Source organism: Rana temporaria, chromosome 4, assembly GCF_905171775.1.
Source record: "Rana temporaria chromosome 4, aRanTem1.1, whole genome shotgun sequence".
Classification (NCBI taxonomy): domain Eukaryota; kingdom Metazoa; phylum Chordata; class Amphibia; order Anura; family Ranidae; genus Rana; species Rana temporaria.
In genome coordinates, this window is record NC_053492.1 from 62,345,355 (window position 1) to 62,372,721 (window position 27,367).

Consider the following 27,367-nt stretch of genomic DNA (forward strand, 5'->3'; position numbering starts at 1 on the left):
GATTTTTCAGAAGAAATAAGGACATTTAAAAGCAAAATGGAAGGATGAGGTAAGTGAAGGAGGACTGCACTAAGGTAAAGGAAGCTATTTAGGAAAGAAAATTGTACCTTTACAACCCCTTTAACAAAGATCAAAATACCAGTTGATCGTGCCTCAAATCTTGTGAACTGGTTGTCCTGTGTTTGTTATAAATTACATTGTGAGGACTACAGAGCCATGCCTCTGTTTTATGAAGACTAGAAGAAGGCTGTGGTTCCATGGTTCTACCTTCTTCCTATTGACCTGGTACAGAAGATTGGTCTACAGAACCCTGTCCATCTGTTATGGAGGGTGGGGTTTTGTAGTCCTATATTGTTTCTGTTGTCCTGATACAGAAGGGTGAGCGAGTATTCTACTTTGATGCTGAGACAGGTGAGATGTGCAGGTATTCGAGAGCTCCCTCCTGTGATGATAGGGGTGAGAGTAATGACTGGGAGTGTGTTGGCGACATCCTACCAACATGGCAAGATGTGGGATGCCATCTCTGGGAGTTTTTTTAGCCAGACTTTGGGAGGTAAGCAAACGACATACACCTATAGCAAAGACGTTGTGCAACTTTAAAACAAATCATTATTATTGTGTGTCTTTTTAGCTACCAAGTTAACAAACAATATTGTGTTAAAAAATTAACAATTTAATATATCAAAACAGATCAACTTCAATAAAATACTGCAGCACAGATGGTGATCATTGTGGTTCATTTTATCTTCAAAAAGATACTTTGCCATGTTTCGCTTATGCGGCTTCTTCAGGAAAATTGCGAACCAGTAATGCATCTTATGTGCTTTTGGTATATTTGGAAAGCCACCAATGCTTCCTCAGTCACAAGTCCAATTAATATGTTGGCGTACCGCAGGAGAGGAGATCGGGAAAAAAAGCTTTTATTCACTAAATGTCAGCTGGGAAAGGAGATCCGCGTGAAGCTGTCGCTGTATGGGCCACGATCAAAGGCTCCGACTGTGTTGAAGTATTTTATTGATGTAGTTTTGTAGTTTTTTTTTTATTTTATTTATTTTTTATATACAATTGTTAATTTTCCACCTAATATTGTTAACTTTGGAACTGAAGAGGTCCCACAATAATACTTTGTTTTAAATTCTGTAACTCAGTACAGTGGTACCCAGGTGATAAACTTTGACATTTGTGCAATCTGCATTGGCAGAAAATCTGAATTGTCTCTTTGCTTTAAGAAAGCATGTAATGCAGGCAGATGCATACAAAAAGGCAGGTTTTTGATGGGTGAATCTCACATTTTTGATTGACTGCATTTCATATTCTAGTGCCTTTCGTTTTGAGTTAACTTGGCCAAGTAGAGACTATTCTCTCTTCAGTCAGTCTAAAGAGATTGCAGTGTGTCAAAGGAACAGTAAAAAACAATTGCTGGGCATGATTTATAAAAATGGAGAGTGAAAAATCTTGTGCAGCTCTGCATCTAAACCAGACTGCTTCCAGTTTTTTTTGTCAACGCTTGCTGTTAACCCACTTTCACATGTTAATACTATCCGTTTTGTACCCCCCTGTCTGTGTTTTATAAAAAAAAAAAAAAAAAAAAAAATTCACGGCGGCTCCCAGCACTCATGTAACCCGACCGTGTCTCCTCTCTGCCCATCTGACAGAAGCAGTGGGCGGGGCTGAGGTTTCCCCGCTGACGTCGGCAGCAGACGGGACGCGAGCAGGAGAGGAGAAACAGCCCGTCACGTGACTGCTGGGAGCCGCCGTGAGATACAGTAAAGGTTTTTTTTGGGGGGGACACTATTGGGAAACAAGGCTTTATAGTATTAAAATATATTGGATATTCTTTCAGCTGGAGGGGCATAGGGCACGCAGAGAAGGGGGGGGGAATAGATAAGACAGACACAGAGTAGGCTGCGGATGACAGAGGCACGTGAACAGACCACAGTGTCAGGGCTCAGCAGCCATGATTATCGTTGTCTGTTTGCATATGGGAGGGGAGAAACTGGCAGGATCAGACAGGTTTTTTAGGTGTTACAGGGGTCCAAATTACACAGCACAAGCACTGTTCTGTATAAAATGCTTTTAAAGAAGCAGGATCCATATTATTATTTCCTTTTTTGGGTTAACAATCTTTAAAGTATGTTACCCCAACACTTGCTATTCCTGATATGTGCCTGCTGTACCATGTACTTGTATGAGAGTGTATCCTGTTCTCTTTTGTATTGCATCCTTTATATGGAGTCCCTGGTGTCCCTACTAGTCCCCTTGCTTTCCTATTAAAACATTGAGCACACTAAGCAGGAGAGCACACAGTGGTCAGTTCTCCTAGTTGTGCTGGGAACTTGGCCTGCTCTCCTTCAATGATCAGACTTGTCCTGACACCCCCACTGCACAGCCGTTTACTGGGAAGATCAGTGTGCTGCTGCTTTTCCTCCCCCAGATCTTATGCAGCTGAGAACAGAGGGAATGTGGTCACCTATTAAAAAAGGCATTCAAAATGTTTTTTTTTATTTTTTTATATCTATACAAAATTTTTTGCCTTTAATTTTAAACTGAATGGGTTGTTTTTTACTAGGTGATCTTTTACAACCACTTTTAATTAAACAAGCTGAATTTCTAAGCGGATTGGTTTCTGTGCAGAGCTGCACCAGATTTTGCACCCTTCAGTTTTATTGAATCAACCCCACTGTGTGGGACGTACATGTAATCCGCAGGCGTGATTACCCCCATGTTAGACTGCACTTTGTCTGCATCTGTAAGATTAGGGCTGTGGGCATGGAGAAGCCAGTAGAACGTTACCACCTTCTGTAGAGTTGTTGCAGGCTGAGAAAATCACCCTCTGCTGCACGACTGTTCAATCACTAGGGGGCAATGCGGGCCATGGGCTGACAATGGAGAACAATCGGGCATCAGCATGGCTGCCTGTACTTCCCTAGCAGGAGCACATGAAAGACTGCAAATAATAATGAAGCCTAAGGCTAGCATTGTCAGCCAATCACAGGAAGAGACAGAAGATACTGACAGGTACAGCTTTACAACTACAAAACAAAGGTTGTATTACTGTATTTTAATTAAAAAGGAAGCAGTTTAAAGTGTTACTAAAGCCAAATAAAATCTCCCATCACGTATCCATGTTTCTAAGCACAATCTAAGTTGTCCTCACTGTTGTGAGTTTGGCCCTGAATATTTTTAGTTTGTTTTTCTATGACTACCAGTGCTTCGTTTTCTGCAGCAGTTCCTTCTACCAGGCTGGTCTCAGTGGAGCCACAACTACATGGACTAGATCAGGGGTCTCCAAACTATGGCCTCCAGTTGTGCAGGAACTACAATTCCCATCATGCCTAGTCATGTCTGTGAATGTCAGTTTTACAATGCCTCATGTTGCGTGTAGTTCTGCAACAGCTGGAGGGCCGTATTTTGGAGATCCCTGGATTAGATTGATATGCCGCTGCCGCTCTGTGTGCCAAAATGCAAGAGCGGCACAGGACGGCTGGTTGGCTTCTTATTTACTTGAATGAATTAACGATGAATTACTGTCTGCTGCACTTTTATTAAATAAACTGTCTTCTGTTTTTTATCCTAAGCTAGGTATGTAATAAATCTGGCTTTAAATCCTGGCTGGCTGTCATCCATCTGACAATATTCTCTGTAATAGTCTTGGGACTGGCAGCATTTACTCACTGTCGCATGTTAACAGTGTTTGGAATATTTGTCTAGTTTGCTGATGTTACTATGTCTCTAGAGATGGTTGGGTAGCACCTGGCTGGTTTATTGGGGTCATTTAGTGAGTATTTTTGTGTGAAAGCTTTGGCTTGTGGGATCTGCTTTTTAGACACGGCTATAGAATCCTCCTTTCCATTTGTTATGCTGGATTGTTTTACTGTAAATGTCTGCCAGGTCTAGAATTCACATGCAGTGCCCTCTACTGGTGGAGTCAATAACTGTAACTCTTAAAGCTTAATGATGATGAGCATGGGACAGGCAGAGTGTGAAGTCTTATTCTTCAATGGTTAAAAGATCTTTTTTGTGTTCCTGAATTAACAATTTCCTTTTCAGCATCATTAGAGGGCACTGCTCTTCCAGGTCAGCTTTATTCCTGTGAGCCTAGGCTGTCGTCGTTCACAGATCTTTAGTTGGGGGGGGGGGGGGGGGGGGGGGACTAGTAAGCTTCACTTTTTGACCTGCACTGGAGCTTACCAGTGAATGTCTCTTATAGGTAGATTCACGTAGGGGCGCCTAACTTTAGGGCGGCCTAGCCTAGTCTTTTTAGGCTACACCGCCGTAAATTTTTTAGGCTAGTAGTGATTCTCAAACCACTTACCTGCTAATTTTCGGCGGCGTAGCCTAAAACGAGCGGGCGTAAGCGCGCCTAATTCAAATGACTTGGAGGGGGGCGTGTTGTATGGAAATGAGGCTTGATCTCACGTTTTTGACGTTTTTTGACACTGCGCATGCGCCGGGCGACTACATTTCCCAGTGCGCATTGCGGCTAAGTAGGCCGTACGGGCCTATTGATTTTGACGTGTACGTAAACGGCGTAAATCCCGATTCGCGGACGACTTGCGCAAACAGCGTAAAAAATTCGTACCTCGCGGCGGGAATGGCGGCCATACTTAACATTGTTATTGGGTGGAATAACTTTAGGCGGCCTATCGCTTACAGAAACAACGTTAATCGACTGCGGCGGGCTCGCATTCGTTCGGGAATCGTCGTAAATGCTCATTTACATAATCTACGCCGGCCGCAATGGAAGCGCCACCTAGCGGTAAGCCAAAACATTGCAATCTAAGATAGGACGGCGCAAGCCGTCCTATTATGTTTAAGTGTATCTCTGTTAGAGAATACACTTAAACATAGGTCGGCTTAGATTCAGAGTTAGGTCGGCTTATCTGTAGATAAGCCGGCCTAACTCTTTGTGAATCTACCTGTTAATGTTTGCGAACCCGGAAGGAAGACCGAGTGCAGATGGAAAGGCCGACAGTGGTGACCGCACACCGCTGGAGGACTTCGCTATAAGGCAAGTCTTTCGTATTGTGCTAGTATGTGGAGCATACTTGCACATTATGGATTAAACCGCCTGGGGGGGTGTGTGTGTTTTTAATACAGGAGTTTGCTACCACTTTAATTTCAATGCACATGCATTCTGCCTTCGCTAGAAAATCTGACTATGCCAGAAGAGTCCATTTCCTAGTACAGCCTCCTCCCTCTTTGTAGACCAACCCTCTTCTTTTCTGCTAGTATCCTCTTATTGCTGGCCTAGCTCCTCCACCCCGTCCTTCACCCCCACACATTTCCTTTTATGTAGCTGTTGGAGGATTAAAGCGGTAGTAAACCCGCTTACTTTTTTTTTTCTTCTTCTTTACGCAGCTCACTAGCTGTATGAAATACCTGCCTTAGAACGAGGCGTCGGTGTCCCTCCCGGGCTACGCCAAGGCAGCTGACATTTCGCCTATGGTATTCTACTATGTAATACAGTCACATATTTTCTCTGTTGACCCTCCTTGGACTCCTATTGGATCAATTTATGGTTACTGCAGTTGCCACTGTAGTTTTCGTTTTTAAATTTATTTAATTTTATGTATTGTGTGTTTTTTTTATTTTAACAAACCCTTACCGGTTATATGTTAATAAACGTATTTGTACTTTTATAATTGGTGCCTACTAAGTCCATGTCTTTGTATCTTTAACATTTGCTGTTCCAATATTTTTAGGACGTGGCACTGCGCTGCTTTAGACACCCACAGTCCATCCTGTGGCTGGTGATCTACCAAACATTTAATAATTCATTTGTTAAATCTACATATTGTATCTTCTTGTAGGAAGATTTTTGTTGAAATGAATGGCCTGGTGACTGTATTTTTTAAAGAGGATCTTCACCACATCTGAGCACCACAAACCAACAACACTATTTATTTAATTTTTTATATTCAAAGCAAACTCCATCATCCATCCATCTATGTTGCTATGCTTTATTTTGATGAGAAATCACTTTGAAAAACACCCCCCTATCATTTCTAGCCGTGGCCATTTTGGGTAAGGGAAGATAATTCATGCAGCAGTTACTTCCTGGAGTCCATCTGCCCTTAGCTCAGGCATGCATGCCGGTAAGTGTGCTTAGTTGAGGAAACCCCTCCTCCCCTCCAAAAGACTCCTAGGATGTATGACATAATTTGCTTGGCCAGAAACTAGGAAGTAACTAAAGTGTAAAAAAAAAAATTGGTTTAAAAGTGAAAATGATATAGTTTCCTATCTATTTACTAATGCTAGCAGCATGAGGATTAAAAAATAATCAATGTTGATTGGGAGAGTAAAGTGAAGCACCCTTTAAACTTTCATTATCCTTAATTTCTGTGCCTGGCATCTGTGTGCAACATGACTGGTTAAAGCAATCAATATATGACTTCATTTCCAGCAATAAAACCCCTTTACTGCATAATGTCACAATTTCCACCAGCAGCAAAAAATGTGTAACCCAGATGTGTTCAGATCTTCTCGTCACTTGCACTCTGTGATATGCAAACTGAAAATATATACTTATCAATACAAATGGAGCCCCTGTTCTTATCTAACCCGAATATCGTCCAGTAGTTGGTGCTAAGTCCAGCATGTTTTAATGTTTGACATCAAGTTATTAAAGTGGAGCTCCGCTGAAAAAAAATATTAAAAGCCAGCAGCTACAAATACTGCAGCTGCTGACTTTTAATATTAGGACACTTACCTGTCCTGGAGTCCAGCGCCGTCCGCAGCAGAGGACGAGCGATCACTTGTCACTCTGCTGCCCCCCCGCCATCCTCGGTGAGGGAACCAGTAAGTGAAGTGCTCCGGCTTCACTGCCCGGTTCCCTATGGTGCATGCGCGAGTCGCGCTACGCCTGCTGATTGGCTCCCGCTGTGTACTGGGAGCCGAGTGTTCCCAGAACACAACGGGGGACGTGAGGTGATGTCATGCCCGCAGTCTGCCCGAGACTGTGTGGCCGGAAGTGGGTGCAGGTATCTGCACCCCCTCCCCCCCTCCGTTGTCAAATGTGACACCGGAGGGGGGGAGGGTTCCGATCAGCGTGAGTTCCACTTTAGGGTGGAGCTTCGCTTTAAAGACTGAATAATTTAAGTGCGTTTCCTCGGTCTTCCCTTCTTGTTTACAACTATATGTAGAAACTCTGCCTCTTCATCTTTTCTGCTCCCTTTATTCGTAAGTTCTCTGCACCTCCCCCTCTCTGCACCTCCCCCTCTCTGCACCTCCCCCTCTCTGCACCTCCCCCTCTCCGCACCTCCCCGTCTCCGCACCTCCCCGTCTCCGCACCTCCCCGTCTCCGCACCTCCCCCTCTTCGCACAATTTTACTCTGTGTAGCATTGAGAGTACTGTCCCAGATAAGCTTATTCTTCCACCTAACATGAAAGATTGACTTTACATCCATTACTAAACTCTCCAGAAACCAAGTTTGGGAGCCCGTTGAATGCAATCTATTTTTCTGTCACCGTCATTCCATAGCAACCCTTATGTGCGCCCATTCAATCTGTGTGTGTGTGTTTTTTTCTTATGTCTAGGTTCACACTGAATGTGGCTTTGAAATTGTGCGACTTCACTTGAAATTGCACGATTTCAAAGCCTGTCAGGTGCTATTTGGCTGATATCGGTGTGACTTCATGCCCAGATATCTATGCGAGTCGCACCTGCAATTGACAAAAATAGTGCAGGGACTACTTTTCCATACTCGGGGTGGCACATACCACAGAGTTTTGTGGAACCGTTCCATTGCTGACAATAGGGTGCGACTTGTCATGCGATTTGATCTGTCAAATTGCATCGGTGTGAACAAGGGCTGATTTGTTTTTGATTACTACAACATTGGCGTTTCCCCTCCTTGATGAAGGTTGTATACCGGAAACGCGTCAGATACCAGGGATCATCATCCATAGAGTTGTTGTGTCATCATTATTGTGTCTTTGTTTTTTGGTTGTCTCTTGCTATATGTTTTGTTTGATGTTTGCAATGTTACATAATTGAACTACATTCACCTCGGTGCATGTTTTTTTACTTTTGTACGTTTGCCTATTGACATTTTCCACATACATAAATATTGTTTCTATGTCTGGCTTTTAAAGTCCCACCCTAGGGGGAACAACTGTTTGTTCTATATCACAGGGATGTGGCCAGCACATTGGGTTCAATGATATGGTGATCATCCCTCCTCTTTTGCATAAACTGGAGAATAGGGACGCACATTATTCCTGTGCGATCCACAGCCAGTTCCAGTGTGATCCGAGTCTAAAGGCCCATACACGCTATCGGATATTCCGACAACAATTGTGTGATGGATGTGTTTTGTCAGATAATCCGACCGTCTGTATGCTCCATCGGACAATTGTCTAAATTTCCGACAACAAATGTTGGATGGTCATGCTCTCAAATTGTCTGACAACAAATGTGTTCCGTCGGATTATCCGATCGTGTGTACAAAAATCCAAAGTACAAACACGCATGCTCCGAACCAATGCTAGCCATGGCACAACATTAGCAGAAGTTGCCCCAAGGGTGGCGCTATAGAGCAGAAAAAACAGTTTCATCAATGTTGACTGAAAAAGTTCTGCCGTCTGTATGCAGAACAAGTTTAGCCAACGCCATTCGGACAAAAATTCACGGATTTGGCCGATGGAAGTCTGATCGTGTGTATGAGGTTTAAGTGTTTGTTCACACTTGTGTGGTATGGGAACCACTTATGATTTTGAACAGGAATCGCACTGCATTCCTGTTCAAAAAACATGCGATTCTTCAGCAGTGCGATTTGAGCCATTATTCTGTATGGCTCAAATCATAACCAATACTCGACAATACTGTGCAGGGTACATTTTTTTTTTGTCCGCGCTAGAATCGGATCGCATACTTGTTTTTTGTATTCAGTAACCTCAGTGGCAGTGGCTGGTAATTATTTGCACAGTGTTTTCACCTGATTGGATGCATGTAGCGTTCAACCAATAATTTTCTGACTGGCTCCTTAGACAGAAAGAAGGCAATTGGCAGTTTAAGGCAGTTTTATGCTGCCCTCTCTCAGCCTTATAATCTCAAATGTATATGCATAGGAGCTCAGGGAGCGGGGAAGTAGGTTGAGCTGACTTAAACAACATGAATGCTTCTGCCCTAATATTTGAGGATGAATTGCTCTACAATGCTTGCAGCTACAGAGGTTGGTGGGGGTTTGTTTTGTAGGTCATTTATAGTTTAAGAGAAATAATCTATATCCCTTCAGCTTGGATGAAGAAAACTCCCCTGCTGGCTATGGTATTCGGGCAGCTGCAGCACCCACATCTGAGTATACTCGATCAGACTGGATGCAGTCACTGTTCAGCTGACAATTTTCCACACAGATCCTTCAACTAAAATGTATTTTTCCCAAGCCGGGTGGTTCTGACAGGGCCACCAACAGCATGAATTTCATCCAGCTGAGCAGGATAATTCAGGCCATGTATGGTGTTTTTTGGTGCTGTAAACATATTTCTTGCTTCCACTGGTAAATTATTTTATAGAACAGTCCTATCTGAATGCTCAGAAAAATAAATAGTTTTATTAATTAGTTTATACCAGTGGTCATTAACCCTGTCCTCAGGGCCCACTAACAGGCCAGGTTTGCAAGATAACTGAAATACATCACAGGTGCTCAGTGATTGCAGTATTCTATTCAGCATCTTCCCAAGGTAATACATAAAACCTGACCTGTTGGTGGGCCCTAAGGACATGGTTGATGACCACTGTATTATACGGCTTAAGAGGCATATGGGTTATAATGTTGGTAAACAAATATTTGTTCATGCATAGGGGTTGATTTACTGAACTGGAGAGTGTAAAATCTGGTGCAGCTGTGCATGGTAGCCAATCGGCTTCCAGGTTTTTTGTCAAAGCTTAACCACTTAAGACCCGGACCTTTAGGCAGGTAAAGGACCCGGCCAGTTTTTGCGATTCGGCACTGCGTCGCTTTAACTGACAATTGCGTGGTCGTGCGACGTGGCTCCCGAACAAAATTGGCGTCCTTTTTTTTTCCCCACAAATAGAGCTTTCTTTTGGTGGTATTTGATCACCTCTGCGGTTTTTATTTTTTGCGCTATAAACAAAAATAGAGCGACAATTTTGAAAAAAATTGCAATATTTTTTACTTTTTGCTATAATAAATATCCCCCAAAAATATATAAAAAAAACTTTTTTTTCCTCAGTTTAGGCCGATACGTATTCTTCTACATATTTTTCGTAAAAAAAATCGCAATAAACATTTCTTGATTGGTTTGCGCAAAAGTTATAGCGTTTACAAAATAGGGGGTAGTTTTATGGCATTTTTATAATTTTTTTTTTTTTACTAGTAATGTCGGCGATCAGCGATTTTATTTTTTTCGGTACTGCGACATTATGGCGGACACTTTTGACACATTTTTGGGACCATTGGCATTTTTATAGCGATCAGTGCTATAAAAATGCATTGGATTACTATAAAAATGCCACTGGCAGGGAAGGGGTTTACACTAGGGGGTGGGGAAGGATGTAAGTATGTTCCCTGGGTGTGTTCTAACTGTAGGGGGGGTGGCCTCACTAGGGGAAATGACTGATCGCTGTTCATACATTGTATGAACAGACGATCAGGCATTTCTCCCCTGACAGGACCGGGAGCTGTGTGTTTACACACACAGCTCCCGTTCCCCGCTCTGTAACGAGCAATCGCGGGTGCCAGGAGGCGATCGCCGGGCACGCGCACGGGAATCAGGGACGAGCGGGGGGTGCGTGCGCCCCTAGTGGCTGATTCGAGAGCCGACGTATAGCTATGGGCTCTCGCGCAGGGGAGCCGACCTGCCGCCGTATAACCAGCCGACGGCGGCTGGTCGGCAAGTAGTTAAAGGGGCTGTAAAGGTTTGTTTTTTATTTTCTAAATAGGTTTCTTTAAGCTAGTGCATTGTTGGTTCACTTACCTTTTCCTTCGATCTCCCTTCTAAATGTTTTTTTATCTTTGTCTGAATTTCTCACTTCCTGTTCCTCCTCAGTAAGCTTGCCCCCATCATCTGAGCGGTTCTGGCTGGGGGTTAGTCAGCGTGCTCGCCCCCTCCCTTGGGACTACATCCCTGTGGGGAGACGCTGTGAATGTTTTATTTATTTTTGCCTTTCATTTATATTTTAAACTGAATGGGTTGTTTTACAAGGTGATCGTTTACCATCACTTTAATTACCGTATTTATCGGCGTATAACACGCACAGGCGTATAACTCGCACCCTAACTTTAAGAGGGAAGTTTTGGGAAAAAAACTTTCCACAGCCCCCTGCGTATAACACGCAGGCACAGTTTATTTACCCTCTATTTTCAGGGTAAAAAAGTGAGTGTTATACGCCAATAAATACAGTAAACAAGCTGTATTTAGAAGCTGATTGGCTACCATGCACAGCTGCACCGGATTTTGCGCTCTCCAATTGTAGTAAATAAACCCCGTTGTCTGCTGTCCCCCATCAGTACTGGTTTGTAGCTCTGTGCGGTTGTTGTCTGATGGAGACTTGCCAATGTGTAACCTGATCTGATTGTACAGGATGGAGTCTGGTGACTTCACTTTGGGGAAGATTTCCACATTTCTGAAGCATGTTAATCAGATAAGAAATGTAACATTCCTGACTTTACAGAGGGGAGGTTACTTGCCTTTTCCCATAGTACTTCATCTCCGATTACCTGTCCTGCTCTCTGCTCTGCCCTGTACACACTCCCAGCCCACACACACAATTCCTGTCTTGACAAACAAACCGGCACGCCCTGACTAAGTTCAGTTTAGAAATCTATTTATATGTACAGGTGGCACTGAGCTGGTCATATGTCCTGTGATGCAGTTTCATGTGAATTTCCGGAATTCTGACCAACTTGGGCCTTGCATAATAAAGAGGGTGGCTGAACGTGTAGGTAAAGTCCTACTCTCTCCAAAGCAGGCATATGCAATTAGCGGACCTCCAGCTGTTGCAAAACTACAAGTCCCATCATGCCTCTGGGTGTCATGCTTGTGGCTGTCAGTCTTGCTATGCCTCGTGGGGCTTGTAGTTCTGCAACAGCTGAAAGTTTGCATATCCCTGCTCCAAAGGCTTCCCTGTTGACAGTCTGTCCTATCCAATTTTTACATGTTCATGTGACTGGAGTAGGGAGGAGAATCGGCCATATACCTCTGAGGCCTCGTACACACGACAGAGATTCTCGGCAGAATTCACCGAGAAACTCGGTCAAAACCCGGATTCTGCCGAGAATCTCTGTCGTCTGTACAGTTTTGGCTCGATGGAGCCGCCGAGGAACTCGACGAGAAAATAGAGAACATGTTCTCTATTTTCTCGTTGTCCTCGTTCTTCTATGGGAGAAGCCGGCCCGCCGAGCTCCTCGGCGGCTTCATCCCAAAACTCGACGAGGAACTCGACGTGCCAAGCACGTCGAGTTCCTCTGTCGTGTGTACGGGGCCTTACACCAGCTTGTATTATGGGGAACTGTAGTGATCAGGAAAGGTTTTAGGTTGTTTAGTTGATTCTCATTTGCACCTTTCTGCTTTTAAAGATGTCTGCTGGCCCCCACAAACATGACTTCTGCCCAGTGGGTAGGTTTGGGAAGATTTCATTACAAATGGCTACAACCTCAACCTATAACCTGCTTTTACAGCAAGGAGCCCATGGATCGGTAACACAAGGCAAAAGCTCAATTATCAGCCAGCCTGCAACAAGCCGATATGACTCTTCAGCGGCCACATCATGGTCCCCCCGGTGTACTGCAGTCCTAACGCTACAAGACTACTTTTACATTGACGTTTTCAGGCATTTAAGCGCTAGAAATGGCCTCTAATTAGTGCCTGGAAACTGCCTCCCATTCTTTGCAGTGGGTGCTTTCACACTGGGGCGTTGCGCTTGCGAGACTTTATAAAAAAAAAGTCCTGCAAGCAGCATCTTTGGGGCGGGTTGGGAGCGCTGTAAATAGCACTATTAAAATGCTTTAAAAAGCGTAACAAAATGGGACTTTTTTTTTTTGCAAAAGCGCCACTAAAGCACGGCAAAAACAACCAGCGCTTTAGCGGCGCTGTAGTGTGAAAGGGGTCTTCTTTGAGTCTCCAAAGTTGGAGCACATATACAAGAATGGATAGTTTAAGGGCAGGTGTGCCTGGAGGCCGAACACCCTTTTACTACTACGGATTGGCCACTGTGCAGAGGATTGTGTGTGTATACATGATCCTGCACTACCGGGTAGTGGGCGCAAATGCGCGCTGCCGGCAGCTTGTTTCCGCTAAGATTATTCACAACAGAAACCAGTGGATGAGTACTGTGGACTCTGTCCACCGACATGCCCTGATCATTAATAATACAGAAGCAGAACAGCAGTCTGCCTATGTAAACAAGGCAGATTGCAGCTCTGTCAGATTGTCTTCACCTAATGAAAGCACCTCTCACACTGTAAAAAAAAAAAAAAAAAAACACTGGCTAGGAACACAGTAAACCTTTTGATCGCCCCTGTTAACCCCTTCCCATCCAGTGTCCGTACAGTGACAGTGCATATTTTTAGCACTGATCACTGTATTAGGGTCACTGTTTCCCAAAAAAGTGTCGGTTTCCGATTGTCTGCCGCAATATTGCAGTCCTGCTATAAGTTTATACTAATAAAACTGAATAAAAATTCCTCATATAAAATGTATGCCATAGATTGTAGATACTATAACTTCTGTGCAAACCAATTAATATACGCTTATTGGGATTTTTTTTACCAAAAATATGTAGCAGAATACATGTTGGCCTAAATTGAAATGCACTCAGCAATGGCACACTGGCAGTGACAGGAGCCATTGCATGCAGATTATTTCATATCGCTGTTCAGATGGAAGTGAATAAGAAATGCAGTAAGCATAAATGAGTTGATTGTGTTGTATTTTAAGTGTGTCTTGCTACATACAATATTTTCAGCAAGGTGTGGCTCAGATCTTGGCACCATAGACTTGAAATGCCGGGATCTTTGATCTAAGAGCCGTTGAAGTAGGCTTTTGTCTAAATCAAATCCTTGGTCACATTGGCTCAAATCTCCCCCACTGCCTCAGCATGGCAAACCTTGGGCTCCATTCACACCTTGGCGACAAAACGCCCGACGCTCGTGCCGCTGGAGGGGAGAATTGCCATTGATGTCTATGGAGATGGTTCACATCTCATAAACGCTTACGCGGCGTTACAATGTGAATGGGGGCTACAGGTCACATTTGGTGGAAATGCCAAACGTGACCTATTGCAGTGAATGGGGCCTCTGCAATTGTCATATTATGCAGAGTGCCGTGGGCCTTCAGTGGTGAGAAGATGACATATCACCTGTCAAATGCCTCTGTAAAGCAATCCACTGCAGATTGCCCTTAGGAGGGTGGCAATGGTGGCCACATATGTAAATGAGCCCTCAATGTATATCTTTAAGTGATTGTAAAGGTTTTTTGTTATTTAAAAAAAAAAAAAAAATGTTATACTTGCCTGCTCTGTGTAAGGGTTTTGCACAGAGCTGTCCCGGTCCTCCTTTTCTGGGGTCCCCTTGCGGCGCTCCTGGCTCCTCCTATTCGAGTGCCCCCATGAAGAGCCGCATTCCGTGTGGACATGCTCCAGAGTTCTACTGCTGCGTCCATTGACACAGATAGCAGGACTGAGCCCCGCCCCCCCCCCCGTCACTGGATTTGATTGACAGAAGTGTGAGTCAATGGCTCCTTCTGCTATCAATCTATCCAATGAGGACCCGAGACAGAGGCTGGAGCTGCTGGGCTTATTCTCATTTGCTGGAACGATTGGGTTCAGGTAAAAAAAAAAGGGGGGGGGGCGGCGGCTGCCTCACAGGTCCCTCACCTGAATGCATTCAGGTAAAAAATCTCAAGACTTTACAACTCTAAGTACTGTTGGCATTATCATCTCTAATTGGTCATTATGTTGGCTTCCTGTAGTCCTCTGCACTGCAGAACAGGAACACCTAACAATGTGTCTTTGATGTATGCAGTTCTTACCCCCTACAATGGTCCTGGTATACAGGCAAAACACTTTTTATATACTAGAGACACTTTTGTTGAGGGCTCCAGATTTGGTTTACAATCATTGTTTGTAAAATACCCCTCTAGGAAAGACAATACCCCCCACCTCTCTGTCAGTGGGCAGATTGTAAGTGAGAGAGTGCTGGGCTCTTGTTTGTACATTATGTCAGGCAGTCCTTTTGTTGGCTCAGGTGATCAGCCGTCCCTGGAAGTTCTCTGGAGTCTGGTCATGTTTTTACACGCGTGTCAGGCCCCTCCCACAGGTGGCAATCACAGCTGGGTGTGTGCGCACACAAGTATGTCTATGGACCCGGTGAGTGTGCTTTTCTTTCATTCTCTGATATTTAGACATTAATAGCTGAACTGAATGGCTGCCTGTGTGTTTTATGAGATCGTTGGTCTTGAAGTTGAACCAGCCACCTATAACGCGTGATGGTAATTAACACTACGCCTCTCATACCAGAGAACACGGAATCTGAGCTTGTATTGTGCAATCATTGCTTTGACGCAGGATTGTTATAGTTTTATAGGGAACTATATCTCTCTTTTATGTATATTACCATGTTTGCATTTGCTGAATGTAGTTGTATTTGTTAGTTTCTTTTTTTTCACCTGTGTTGATTGATTTTTTGGCAAAAACGTATGGGAGGAAAAAATCGACACAATACTGGCCATAAGGCATTTCTACTATGTAAAGAGGGCATACCCGGTAAAATAGATAACTTGTCTATGTACGGTACATAAGAGTATTACTTAATAAAAAACTGTTTTTGTTTTAGTTTATTTTTCAGTAGTGAGGAAGGGTAGGTCCTCTGTCAGATTTAGGTCTCATTTACACAGGCACATTCATGGAGCCTATGTAATAGAATGGAGATGCATTTTCTCCTATGTAATAGAATGGAGATGCATTTTCTCCTATGTAATAGAATGGAGATGCATTTTCTCCTATGTAATAGAATGGGGATGCATTTTCTCCTATGTAATAGAATGGAGATGCATTTTCTCCTATGTAATGTAATGGAGATGCATTTTCTCCTATGTAATAGAATGGAGATGCATGTTCTCCTATGTAATAGAATGGAGATGCATTTTCTTCTATGTATTAGAATGGGGATGCATTTTCTCCTATGTATTAGAATGGGGATGCATTTTCTCCTATGTAATAGAATGGGGATGCATTTTCTCCTATGTATTAGAATGGAGATGCATTTTCTCCTATGTAATAGAATGGAGATGCATTTTCTTCTATGTAATGTAATGGAGATGCATTTTCTCCTATGTAATAGAATGGAGATGCATTTTCTCCTATGTAATAGAATGGAGATGCATGTTCTCCTATGTAATAGAATGGAGATGCATTTTCTTCTATGTAATGTAATGGAGATGCATTTTCTCCTATGTAATAGAATGGAGATGCATTTTCTCCTATGTAATAGAATGGAGATGCATTTTCTTCTATGTAATATAATGGAGATGCATTTTCTCCTATGTATTAGAATGGAGATGCATTGGCTGTATAGACACAGCTCCATATCTCAGTTGAACTGTTTGTATGTGGGGCGGTGCTCCTGTCCTTGCACACACCTGTCAAATGTGGATGTGCAGTTGTGTCCGTACAGCTGCTGCGTCTTGATTTACGGCACTGTGGGCAACACAGTAGTGTAGTGGTTAGTGAGGATGAGCTCCGGCGTGTTCACAAACCCCACATGCAGAGCCCGCCAGGAAGTCGGCGCTGCGCTAATCTCAGGCAGTGAGACATTTCTCGATCTCTGCAGCCGCGCGTTGGGACAATGTCTCCCTGCCTGTGATTTAGCGCAGCACCGTGCCGACTTCCGGGCGGGCTCTGCACGTGGGCTTTGCGAACACGCCGGAGCTCATCCTCTCCTAGCAGCATAAGGGTCGCTGGTTTGAATCCAAACCACGACACTACCTGCCTGGAGTTTGCATGTTCTCTGCCTGCGTGGGATTTCTCCGGGTACTCCGGTTTCCTCCCACACTCCAAAGACATGCTGGTAGGTTAATTACATCCTGTATTGGCCCTAGTATGTGTATGAATGTGAGTTAGGGACCTTAGATTGTAAGTTCCCTTGAGGGTAGGGACTGATGTGACTATACAATGTGTACGCAAAGTGCTGCGTAAATTGATGGCGCTATACAAGTACAGTACCTAAAATTATAATGACATACCTGCATAGGCTGCCTGTACGGAGCTCCAGGTGACTCCAGCCTTGTAAACAAACACCTCATTAACGCTGCATGAGCCTCAGCATCCATGTAACGGAGTCATTATATTGAGGTCTGTGTCACCATTGCAGAGCTATAATCACTTCCTGTTTAGTCACAGGACAGGAAGTGAGGCTGACTCCCCCCAGCAAGGAGACAGATGGTCATAAAATTCTTACTGGTTATAACCCTTCCCTAGTGTAATCAAGAATGAAGACCGAGCCTTTTCTGGCACTTTTTGTGTACATATTTAAAGTGCTAGTAAAGTCATTACTACCACTTTTTTACCTACAGGTAAGCTTATAATAAAGCTTACCTGTAGGTATAAAGAATATCTCCTAAACCTGTACGGTTTAGGAGATATTCCCCTCGCAATGCACCGCTGATTGCAGCGGCGCATGCACAGCGGGGAGCCTCGGCTAAAGGGCCGGCAGCCACCGGACCTTGCCGTATTGAAGTCACAGCGCTGGAGCGGCAATACCCGGAAGACACGCCGATGCAAGATGACATCTCGCTCATCGCGGTTATACAACCGCTTTAAATCTGTATTTTTTGCTCGAAAATTACTTTGAACTCCCAAATGAGAGAGATATATATATATATATATATATATATATATATATATATATATATTATAAAAATTGCGATCTGGACCATCATGTGACCACTGTGACAGGCAATCACAGCGGTCACATGAGCCAAATGCCCACCTCTGCCTCCCAACATTTAGAAGCTCTTAAAGGGCTTGAGAGGTGTGACAAAAGGGGGTTATCTTGCATAGATTTCCTCACTTCCTGTTTGAATTATGGGACAGGAAGTAAAGGGGACACTGCAATGGAACACTGATGGTGAATAAAATCTGACAGGGGTTATAACCCTCCCTTACTCAATAATGAAACCAAAAGTGTGGCCTATTCTTTAGGCTGCTTTCACGCTAAAAGCGCCCAGGTGCCTGAAAAAACGCCTAATATGTAGGGAATTCCAGTAGTCTAATCTATTTAGACATACAGCTAACATAAGTGCAGGAGTTTCCTCATGTTTAACTATTTTTAACACATTCATACCTTAATTTTTTCTTTTTTGTAACCTGCTTGGCATAGTTCATTGACAGGAGGCAGAAAATGTGTATTTCCCTAGGCCTACTGTCATGTCACAGATGACACGAGCTGTGAGATGTTTTGGTCTACCATCCAGAGAGGTTTTCCTGAAGACCACTCTACCCAGTGGCCTAAAGAAATGGGTGATTGTGTTTCACATGTGTGCACATCATATACACATCTAGATCTTTGTAGAAATCATTTTTCATGGATCAAAGAAATGCAGAGAAATCTGTATGTTGGACTGATTTTCCATCACTCTCTCTATGTACATTTCTGCTTCTGTGTAGTATTTCAGTAGTCAGGTGATGTTACACATGTATACTGTATTTGTTAGCAAACCACTTTTTTGATTACAGATAAGTCAGTTATAGAACGATCTTTGGCACAAAGTTTGTGGAATAACCACAATTTTAATGAGCAATACCAGCTTTCCTACAATATTCGCCTTGAGGGCTCGTTTACACCATAAGGTGCGTCAGAGCACGTGTTTTTATTTTATTTTGCATCTTTAGGGCAGCCCATTAATCTCAACGGGCTGCCTACACACGTTAAACATGCAAAAAGGAGTGCAGGAATGATTTTTATTTTTTTATCAAACTGCACTGTTCTGTGGTAGCATGTGTTTTGGCGATTACGTGCGCTCATGCGTCTTTGCCAGATGTGTGGAACTTAATGCCACTCCTGTGTGTCTCCGCAGAAGGAGGCACGTTTTTGTGAAGTGCGGGAAAACATGTGTGTTCCTGCACCACCCCTAATTCGGAGATATCTCATGCAGTACTTTTTATTTCTGCCGCTGTCTTCAGACTGATGGGCGGCATTAACTAACGCTTAAGCCTGCCAAAGATTTCGTTGCCCTTTATTTCAGTTTTTTTTTTTCTCTCCAACAAGTGGGCTAATGTTCGACTTCTATCAAACATGCACTACCACACATGGATTGAAATATGTCCGGTCACTTCTGAGCTAGCTGTGTTTTGATCTATCTATGGGCAGCTTTGCAGTGTGCCCAAATTGGCAGCATTCTGGGAAATTACGTCCACAGAGGGTATCATCCGTTTGCTATGAAGATGGTACTTTTTTTTTTTTATAAGGTATAAGATAACAGACTGAAGTAGAGTTAATTCTTCACCTCTAGCGACAAAATATCCTATGTAGCTATTATAACCATTTACCGTATATACTCGTATAAGCCGAGTTTTTCAGCACATTTATTTGTGCTGAAAATGCCCCCCTCGGCTTATACTCAAGTCACCTTTTTGCGCCTGATCTCCTGGATTTGGGGACCAGTTGCCGGCCGGCCATAGGTCCCCTGGACCCCAGACTTGGCACACGTATAGCCCCCACTCTCCCTCTACAAGTGTGCAAAGTTTGTTGTCTGGTGGACCTACGGCCGGGGAGCACCGATTGTTCAAAGCTGGGCACCCCTTCCATAGACTCCCATGTTAAACGTAAGTCGAGGCATGGACACAGTGAGGCATGCACATGGACACCCTAGGCCAGTGATGGCAAACCTTGGCACCCCAGATGTTTTAGAACTACATTTCCCATGATGCTTATGCACTCTGCAGTGTAGTTGAGCATCATGGGAAATGTAGTTCCAAAACATCTGGGGTGCCAAGGTTCGCCATCACTGCCCTAGGCTTATACTCGAGTCAGTATGTTTTCCCAGTTTTTTTGTGGTAAAATTAGGTGCCTCGGCTTATATTCGGGTCAGCTTATACTCAAGTGTATACGGTATATACATTTTTTATTGAAAATAAATTTGTTGCTTGTGGCCTTTGTATAGCCTATAATATATAATAATTACATAATTGGAGGGTCCAGTTCAGGAGGGGTGACACCATTGTTATGGTATTGTGGGAGAAAGTGGGGTCGCACCTACCACGAGAAAATGCACAAATACCATCTACAAGAGAAAAGGGGTATATTGAGGGATTTAGCCCACCATATCCACCAAAAACTGCAGTATTGTCCCAGGAGGTGTTGGTCTGTAATGCAGATCTGTAAAAAAAAAAATTGCAAAGAGCTGTGTGTTTGCCATCTTCCATGCTTGTACATGTAGTACCAGCGAGCACACCATGGATCAACAAAGATCACATCACAACGACAAGTGCAACGTTTCTAAGCCACACAGGACCCCTTCGTCAGGCATGTGATTTGTGGGTAATAGGTCCGCTTTAATAGCCTGGGATGGTATGAGTGGCTTTGTTATTGAATTGGTTTATACTGTAGAGATGACCGTGCCATACCAGGTATAATGTGTAATGGCTGTATATGATAATGTACTGTGGAGCTTTGAAGCTGAGGGACCTGTCCTCCTTTCTTTGCGCCTGTTGTGACCATTATCCTGAATGACGGTGTTGTCTATACGTCACAAACTCCTACACGTAACCAGTAGGTTGCAAGTGATGCTGCAGCTTTGAGCAAATCTTGAGATAAACTTACAATTATCAGGATGTGGTAATGGTAATTAAGGCCAGGATAATGAGCTCTTCTGAAAGTGCTCATTACCCACCTCCTAAAAGTTTCTGAAATATTGTGAAATCCCAAAGCCTATTTAGGCAGCCGACTGATAAAGTGGATCTTAAAGCCTTGTACACTAGTGTTTTCTTGTTCAACCCGCAAAACGAACAACGCAGGTCGGAGACGCTGTAATAACAATCCAAAGTTTAGTAAAGCGATCTCCCCTGCTGTGCTATTGTGTTCTGACAGGGCTGAGGGCGCAGGTCGGCAGAACTTTTTCAGTCATGAGCCTTTGAACAAAGCTAGGCGTAACTGGCTTCCATACACACGGGCCAAATGCCACCTGGTTCCTGTTGAATCACATGACATTCGGCCTGTGTGTACTAGGCTTAAAGGCTTGCTATCTATTATAAGGAGGGAACAGATGGGGGCGCCAGCCTAAGTGTAGTAGTTTAAATACACAAATTATAAAAATTGTGTAGTAGCTACTCACAAAAGTGGTGCTTTAACAGGCATTTGTTGAGCAAGAAGTCTGGGATCTTCTACAATAGTAGAGGTTTGGGCAGGATTGGACAACTCCTCTGTCATGGTCTGCTGTGCATTCCGTGCTGCTTTCCAGCTTGTCGGCTGACAGTCTGCGATCAGGACGGAGACTCCAGGCTTTACAGCGTTGTATCATCTGTCACAGATGCCGGGGACACTTCCATCTGACCCAGATTTCTTGCGCAAGAAATGCCAGTTATAGCCCCACTTTTGTGAGTAGCTACTATACATTTTTATAATCAATGTGTGTTTTTAAACTACTACACCTAGGCTGGTGCCCTTATCTGTTCCCTCTTGTTTTGCAGAGATCTGCTTCTACTCTATGCAGAGCTGCCGGTAGCTTAATATACCCTTAATATACTTTTTTTTTATTTTTATATCTCGTCATCATCCCCCTTATTTTTTATCTATTATAAGGAACATCTAGAAATGTTTGCGCCTTGGCAACAATTACCTTTTTGTATGAAATTTGTATGGGGGGGGGGGGGGGGGGAATCTTCTTAATATTTGAGTGTGCTTAGGCATTTTTGTTCTATAGACTCATAGCTGTGTTTCTGCGAGATTGTGTAAGGCTTTGCTTTCTCAAACTTCTATTCTCACCAGACTTGGAGAGAGAATTATGTCACTACAGTGCTGCTAACTGTTCTCCTTGTTGGAGGGGAAGCTGTACCCGAGGACCTGCAGTGCAAGGATCTTCCTGCTACTGCTTCTTTTTTTTTTTTTTGTGGATCCTACTCTTCTACTTCTTTCTGGCTCTTTACCCACTAGTAATTAGGTCACCAGTCAACAGGGAAAGCTCTGACATGAGGAAACAAAGTCCTGCCTCTATCAAGATGTCTATTTTCTCGCAGAGTCACAGTGCAGAACAAGACCTGGTAAGTCTGTTAGGGTGGAAATGTTTAGCTGCAGGGAGATCGCAGGCAATACTGATTAGTCCTTGTCCCGCTGCTTACCTTTTTTTTTTTTTTTTTTTTGGAGCACCACTTCCACATGTGCAATTTTAAATCGTGACATGTTGGGTATCTATTTACTTGGCGCAACATCGTGTTTCAATTTTTCCCCAAAGATTGGGGTATATTGTGAGCATGCCAACTATACTGGGAAGCCAATTAAATTGGGGGGATCCGCGCTTAGGATAGGAGAATATTAAGCTGCTGCCTCCCTGACAGGTCTCAAAGAAACCAGAAATTATAAATAGATGGGTTATAGGGTGATGGCGCTGCTTATGTTTGTTTAGTAGATGTATCACACACAGGACATAGTGTATACATCTACTAAACAAACATAAGCAGCGCCATCACCCTATAACCCATCTATTTATACTGGGAAGCCGCCACCACTGTCTGTGCTCTCTAATCCTCCCACACAGGGAAACTGCAGTAGTGAGAAACGCGCGCGGGCTGTCAGTGTATTTCCCCCGCTCACCCCCCTTTTGTCATGCAGCCCTGGACAGGGACAGAGCAGCACTTGCAGACATCACCGTCCGCTCTTGATTCCTCCTTCCTCCCCATTGGTTGTAGCCAGGGACCAATGAGAAGCCAGCACAAGTGCACCATGGAACATGTAGTCCCAGAAGACTGTGAATCCACGTGCAACCGAGAGGGAGAGGACAGCTGTTCGGAGCAAGCGTTTTTTGCCGTGTGGCTGGGATTGGTGAGGGGCCCTTGTGGACATTATCTGCGGCTGTTAATAATTGCAGTGTTGGCACTTTTAAAAAAATGTATTGGTTTTGTGTCAGTTTGGGCACTCTAGCTCAGAAAGGTTCACCGTCACTGCCCTAGGGTCTCCGCTAAAATAAAATGTATAATCTTTGGGGTTCAAAGTAATTTTCTAGCAAAAAATACTGATTTAAACTTGTAAACAAAAAGTGCCAGAAAGCGCCTGGTCTTTAAGCGGTTCGAGTAAAAGGTGTTCTTCAGGGGCTTGGTAACACCAACAGTATTAGTAGTGGATTTATATCCGTTTTTTTTTATTATTTTTTTTTATGACATTTTTAGCAACTTTTAATTAGCAAAATTTTCACTTGATATTAAAGACAAACATGTCATGCTATTGATTACCTGCTCTGTACAGTGGCTTGGCACAGAACAGTCCTGATCCTCCTCCTCTCTGGTCCCCCACTGGTGCTCCCAGCCTTTCCCTCGCTCCAGAGCCACTTCTCTTTCCATTCAAACACAGAGCTTGGCTCGGCCCCACTCTCTCCTCATTGGCTCCCGCTGCTGTCTCGGGTATTGAGGAGGAAGAGTACCACTTTATCTTTTAGGAATGCTTGTTTGGTTTTCCAGCCATTAGTGGGAAGAAAGACATTCACTTTCTGTAGTGATGAGTAGGGCTGGGGAAAAATTCGATTTGAATCGAGTTGCGAGGTTAAATCGATCCAGATTTTGACCAAATCGATTTATTTTTTATTTTTTTCCCCACAGACTAAAAAAATCCTGCTCGCCGTGATCCTGGGAAAAGGCCGCGAGGCTTGACGCCGCGGGCTAGACCAAATCCATCTTTTTCCCAGGATTGCCGCAAGCTGGATTTTTTAGGCGAGGCCGTGGCTACGGCCTAGTCCGCTGCCTTAAAACTCCTGCCCGCAGCTCCTTAGGACCAGCGCAGTGTCCATCAGAAAAACAAACTTGTTTCGAAGCGTGAATCATGTTGTGATTTGTGCTCTAGTGATGAGCAAATTCAAAGGATCGGGAAGCATCTCAAACAACTATTTTCTAACAGCGAATGTGGTTTTTAGTGAAGTCCTTTCACTCCAAAAATCTAACGTTAAAAAATAATTTTCAAGTACCCTTTAACTCTTTTTGCTGCCAGAGCAGTTTTTGCATGTTTTGCCTAAAGTCATTTTGGGTCTTAAGATTTCATAAAGCCCTAGTTATTCTAGGGCACACAAACGCAATAAATTACCCAATTTTTCTGTAAAAAAATATAAAAGATGAGGTTGCACCAAGTAAATGGATAACCAACATGTCAAACCTTAAATTTGTGGGCACTCGTGAAAATGGCAACAAACTTCAATACCCTATATTTTTCATGGGTGTCTCTTTAAAAGCCCTCATAGGTCATCCGTTTAGTGATACGGAGGAGGTCTGGTGCTAGAAATATTGCTCTCAAAGAGAGACTTTGCTTCATTTACAGTTCTCTGTTCTCTGTAATCCAGTGCGGCCAGAATCCAGATGTTTTGGAGTTTTAGCGGGATTGTTCCTTATTTTTGTGGGCTTTTTTACATATTAGCTAGATTCAGAAAGACTTAGGCTGGCGTATCAGTAGATACGCCAGCCTAAGTCAGAATCTGCGCTGACGCAAATTTAAGCGTATTCTGGTAACCATATATGCTTAAATTAGGCTCAGATACGAGCGGCGTAAGTGTCTTACACCGTCGTATCCTAAAGTGTAATTTTTAGCCTGACCGCTAGGTGGCGCTTCCATTGCGGTCGGCGTAGAATATGTAAATCACTGGATACGCCTATTTACGAACGTACGCCCGGCCAACGCAGTACAGATGCGCCGTTTACGTAACGCATTATCAGGCCTAAAGTTATTCCATCCAATAGCTGGAATAGTAATGTTAAAGTATGGCCGCAGTTCCCGTGTCGAAAATTTTACGTCGTTTGCGTAAGTCGTCCGTGAATAGGGATTTACGTCCACGTCGAAACTAATAGGACAGCGTACTTTGCCGCAATGCACACTGGGACATGTACACGGACGGCGCATGCGCCGTTCGTAAAATACGTCAATCACGTCAGGTCAACCCCCATTAACATAAAACACGCCCCCTTAGCCGAATTTGAATTAGGCGCCCTTACGCCCGCCCGATTTACGCTACGCCGCCGTAACTTAGCAGGCAAGTACTTTGTGAATCATGTACTTGCCTCGCTAACTTACGGCGGCGTAGTGTAAATGCCATACTCTACGCCGCCGCAACTATGCGCTCGCCATCCTGAATCTAGCTATATAACATTATTTTAGGCTTAGTCTACCTTATAAGAGTAAATACAGAGGTGAATGTATCAATATAGGGGATCTGTCTCAGCATGTGCTCACCTGTTTTTCTACATTACTGACATTCCGCTTTGTCATCGTGCTGGAGAAGACTGGAATCCAGGGACTTTTTGCAGAGTATCAGCTGATGACATGTGTTAGAGAATGACAACGTTTAGGGCCTGTTTTTGATATTTCATTTCCTTTACATGAGAAATATTAGTTCATATGGTTTTGCCTGTTTATAGATGGGCAGGTTCTCTGCCTTTTACCAACATTCTTCACAGTCTTTATTGGTAAATAATTTATGCCACCCTAAACTTGACATCTATCTTTTTTAGTGGTGGGAAGGAACTTTGTTTTACTGCTCTTTTTCACTTTTACCTCCATGTTTTATTTTTAATTTGTATTCTTTTATTCTATTTTTTTTTTTTTTTTTTGTGATACATATACATAATGCATGAATCTGGCACCGATAAAACAGCAAATCGGAAGTTTCTCTGATCTTTTGTATGTATGCAGGCCCATTGGCGTATACCTTTTACCAATCTTGCGATTTAGTGTTAAAGAGGAGCAGAGAATTGTAGTGACTCTATATGGCCTGAGTGTGTAATCGTTTTCTTTATCTGAGCACCACAAACATTATTTTAATACATTTTTAATGCTCAAAGCAAGCTCCACCATCCATCCATGTCTCCATGCTTTTTTTTTATTGAGAAATCAGTTTGAAAAACAACCTCCTATCATTTCTGGCCATGTCCATCTTGAGTAAGAGCAGATGATTCATGTAGCATTTTCTTACTGGAATCCATCCGCCCTTAGATCAAGCATGCAGGCAGGAGAGTGTTTGTTTTTTTAGTTGAGAAAACCCCTCTGCCTCTTCTCCCCCTTCTCCCCTCCTGAAGACTCCTGGGATGTATGGCATCATTTGCCTTGGTAAAAAAAAACAAAGTAACTGAAGAAATGAAAAAGAAAACTTTAAAATAAATACAATATAGTTTCCTATCTGTTTACTAAAGTGGGATACACACTATAAGAAAACCGGGCAAACGTTCGTCCGATTTTTCTCCATGTTTTTCACTGTCACGGTCTGGAGTCAGGCTCAGAGGCCAGTAGCTATAGCAGCAGAACAGGTCACCCTGGCTGATGACACGGGGTCACCTGAGGTGCGGAATCTAAGCGCTAACCGGTATTCACCAGAGCTTCTGAAGGTGAAGATGGATTTTGCTGCGTGTTAGCGCCAGGTCGCGGTCCTCAGGATTGCCCGACCAGGAGGTGAGAAAGCCGGGGTACAATAGCAGATAAGCAGGTGAGGATCAAACAGAAGCGTAGTCGATAACAAGCCAAGGGGTCGGTAATAAGTATTTGTAGGTTGTGATCAGGCAGAAGCGTAGTCGATAACAAGCCAAGTGGTCGGTAACGAGCAGTAGCAAATATGGACGGCAGCAGGGAAGACAGGAGCGAGATATAGGCTGGAGATAGCACAATATTCTGGCAAGGAGGAAGTGCAGAGACATGGCTTATATCAGGAAGTTCGTGGGAGGAGCAAGGGGTTCAAGGTTCAAGACAATCAAGACACAAGGCAGGAATGTTCCATGGATCAGATGGGTTTGTCCAGCAGATCAGACAGGGAGCTGTCCAGCATCCCAGATAGCTCAGTGAGAAGGTTCACTGCCAGACATAGCTGAGGTCCCAGGTTCAAATCCAGGTCCTGACATTCACAGCAAATTGGAACCGATGAATGAAAATTCTTACGAATATTCTTGTACAACAAAGGCTTTTTTGTTGTTTTTCTGTTTGTGATCATGCGTAGTCTGTCTTTTGAGATTTTTTTTTTTCTTATATGAAAACGGTACACATTAAACGAAAATCGTTCGTTCCGTTCCCATACAAGAAAAATGTTGAAGTTTGTCCATTTGGGAATTTTCGTACGAAAATTCGGAATCGGCTGTTAAAAGTTGTGTACACACTATACGAAAATGATACAAAAATTCTTCAGAAAAAATGTTTGCCCGATTTTTTTCTTAGTGTGTACGAGCCTTAAGGCT

At 43.5% G+C, this 27,367-nt stretch overlaps 1 protein-coding gene across 1 annotated transcript in view; it reads left to right on the top strand.

The window, feature by feature from the left end:
• The window catches only part of LOC120935621 (CD2 associated protein), a 191,625-nt gene that overhangs the window by 90,654 nt on the left and 73,604 nt on the right, over positions 1 to 27,367 (top strand). The gene's annotated exons all lie outside the window — the stretch shown is intronic.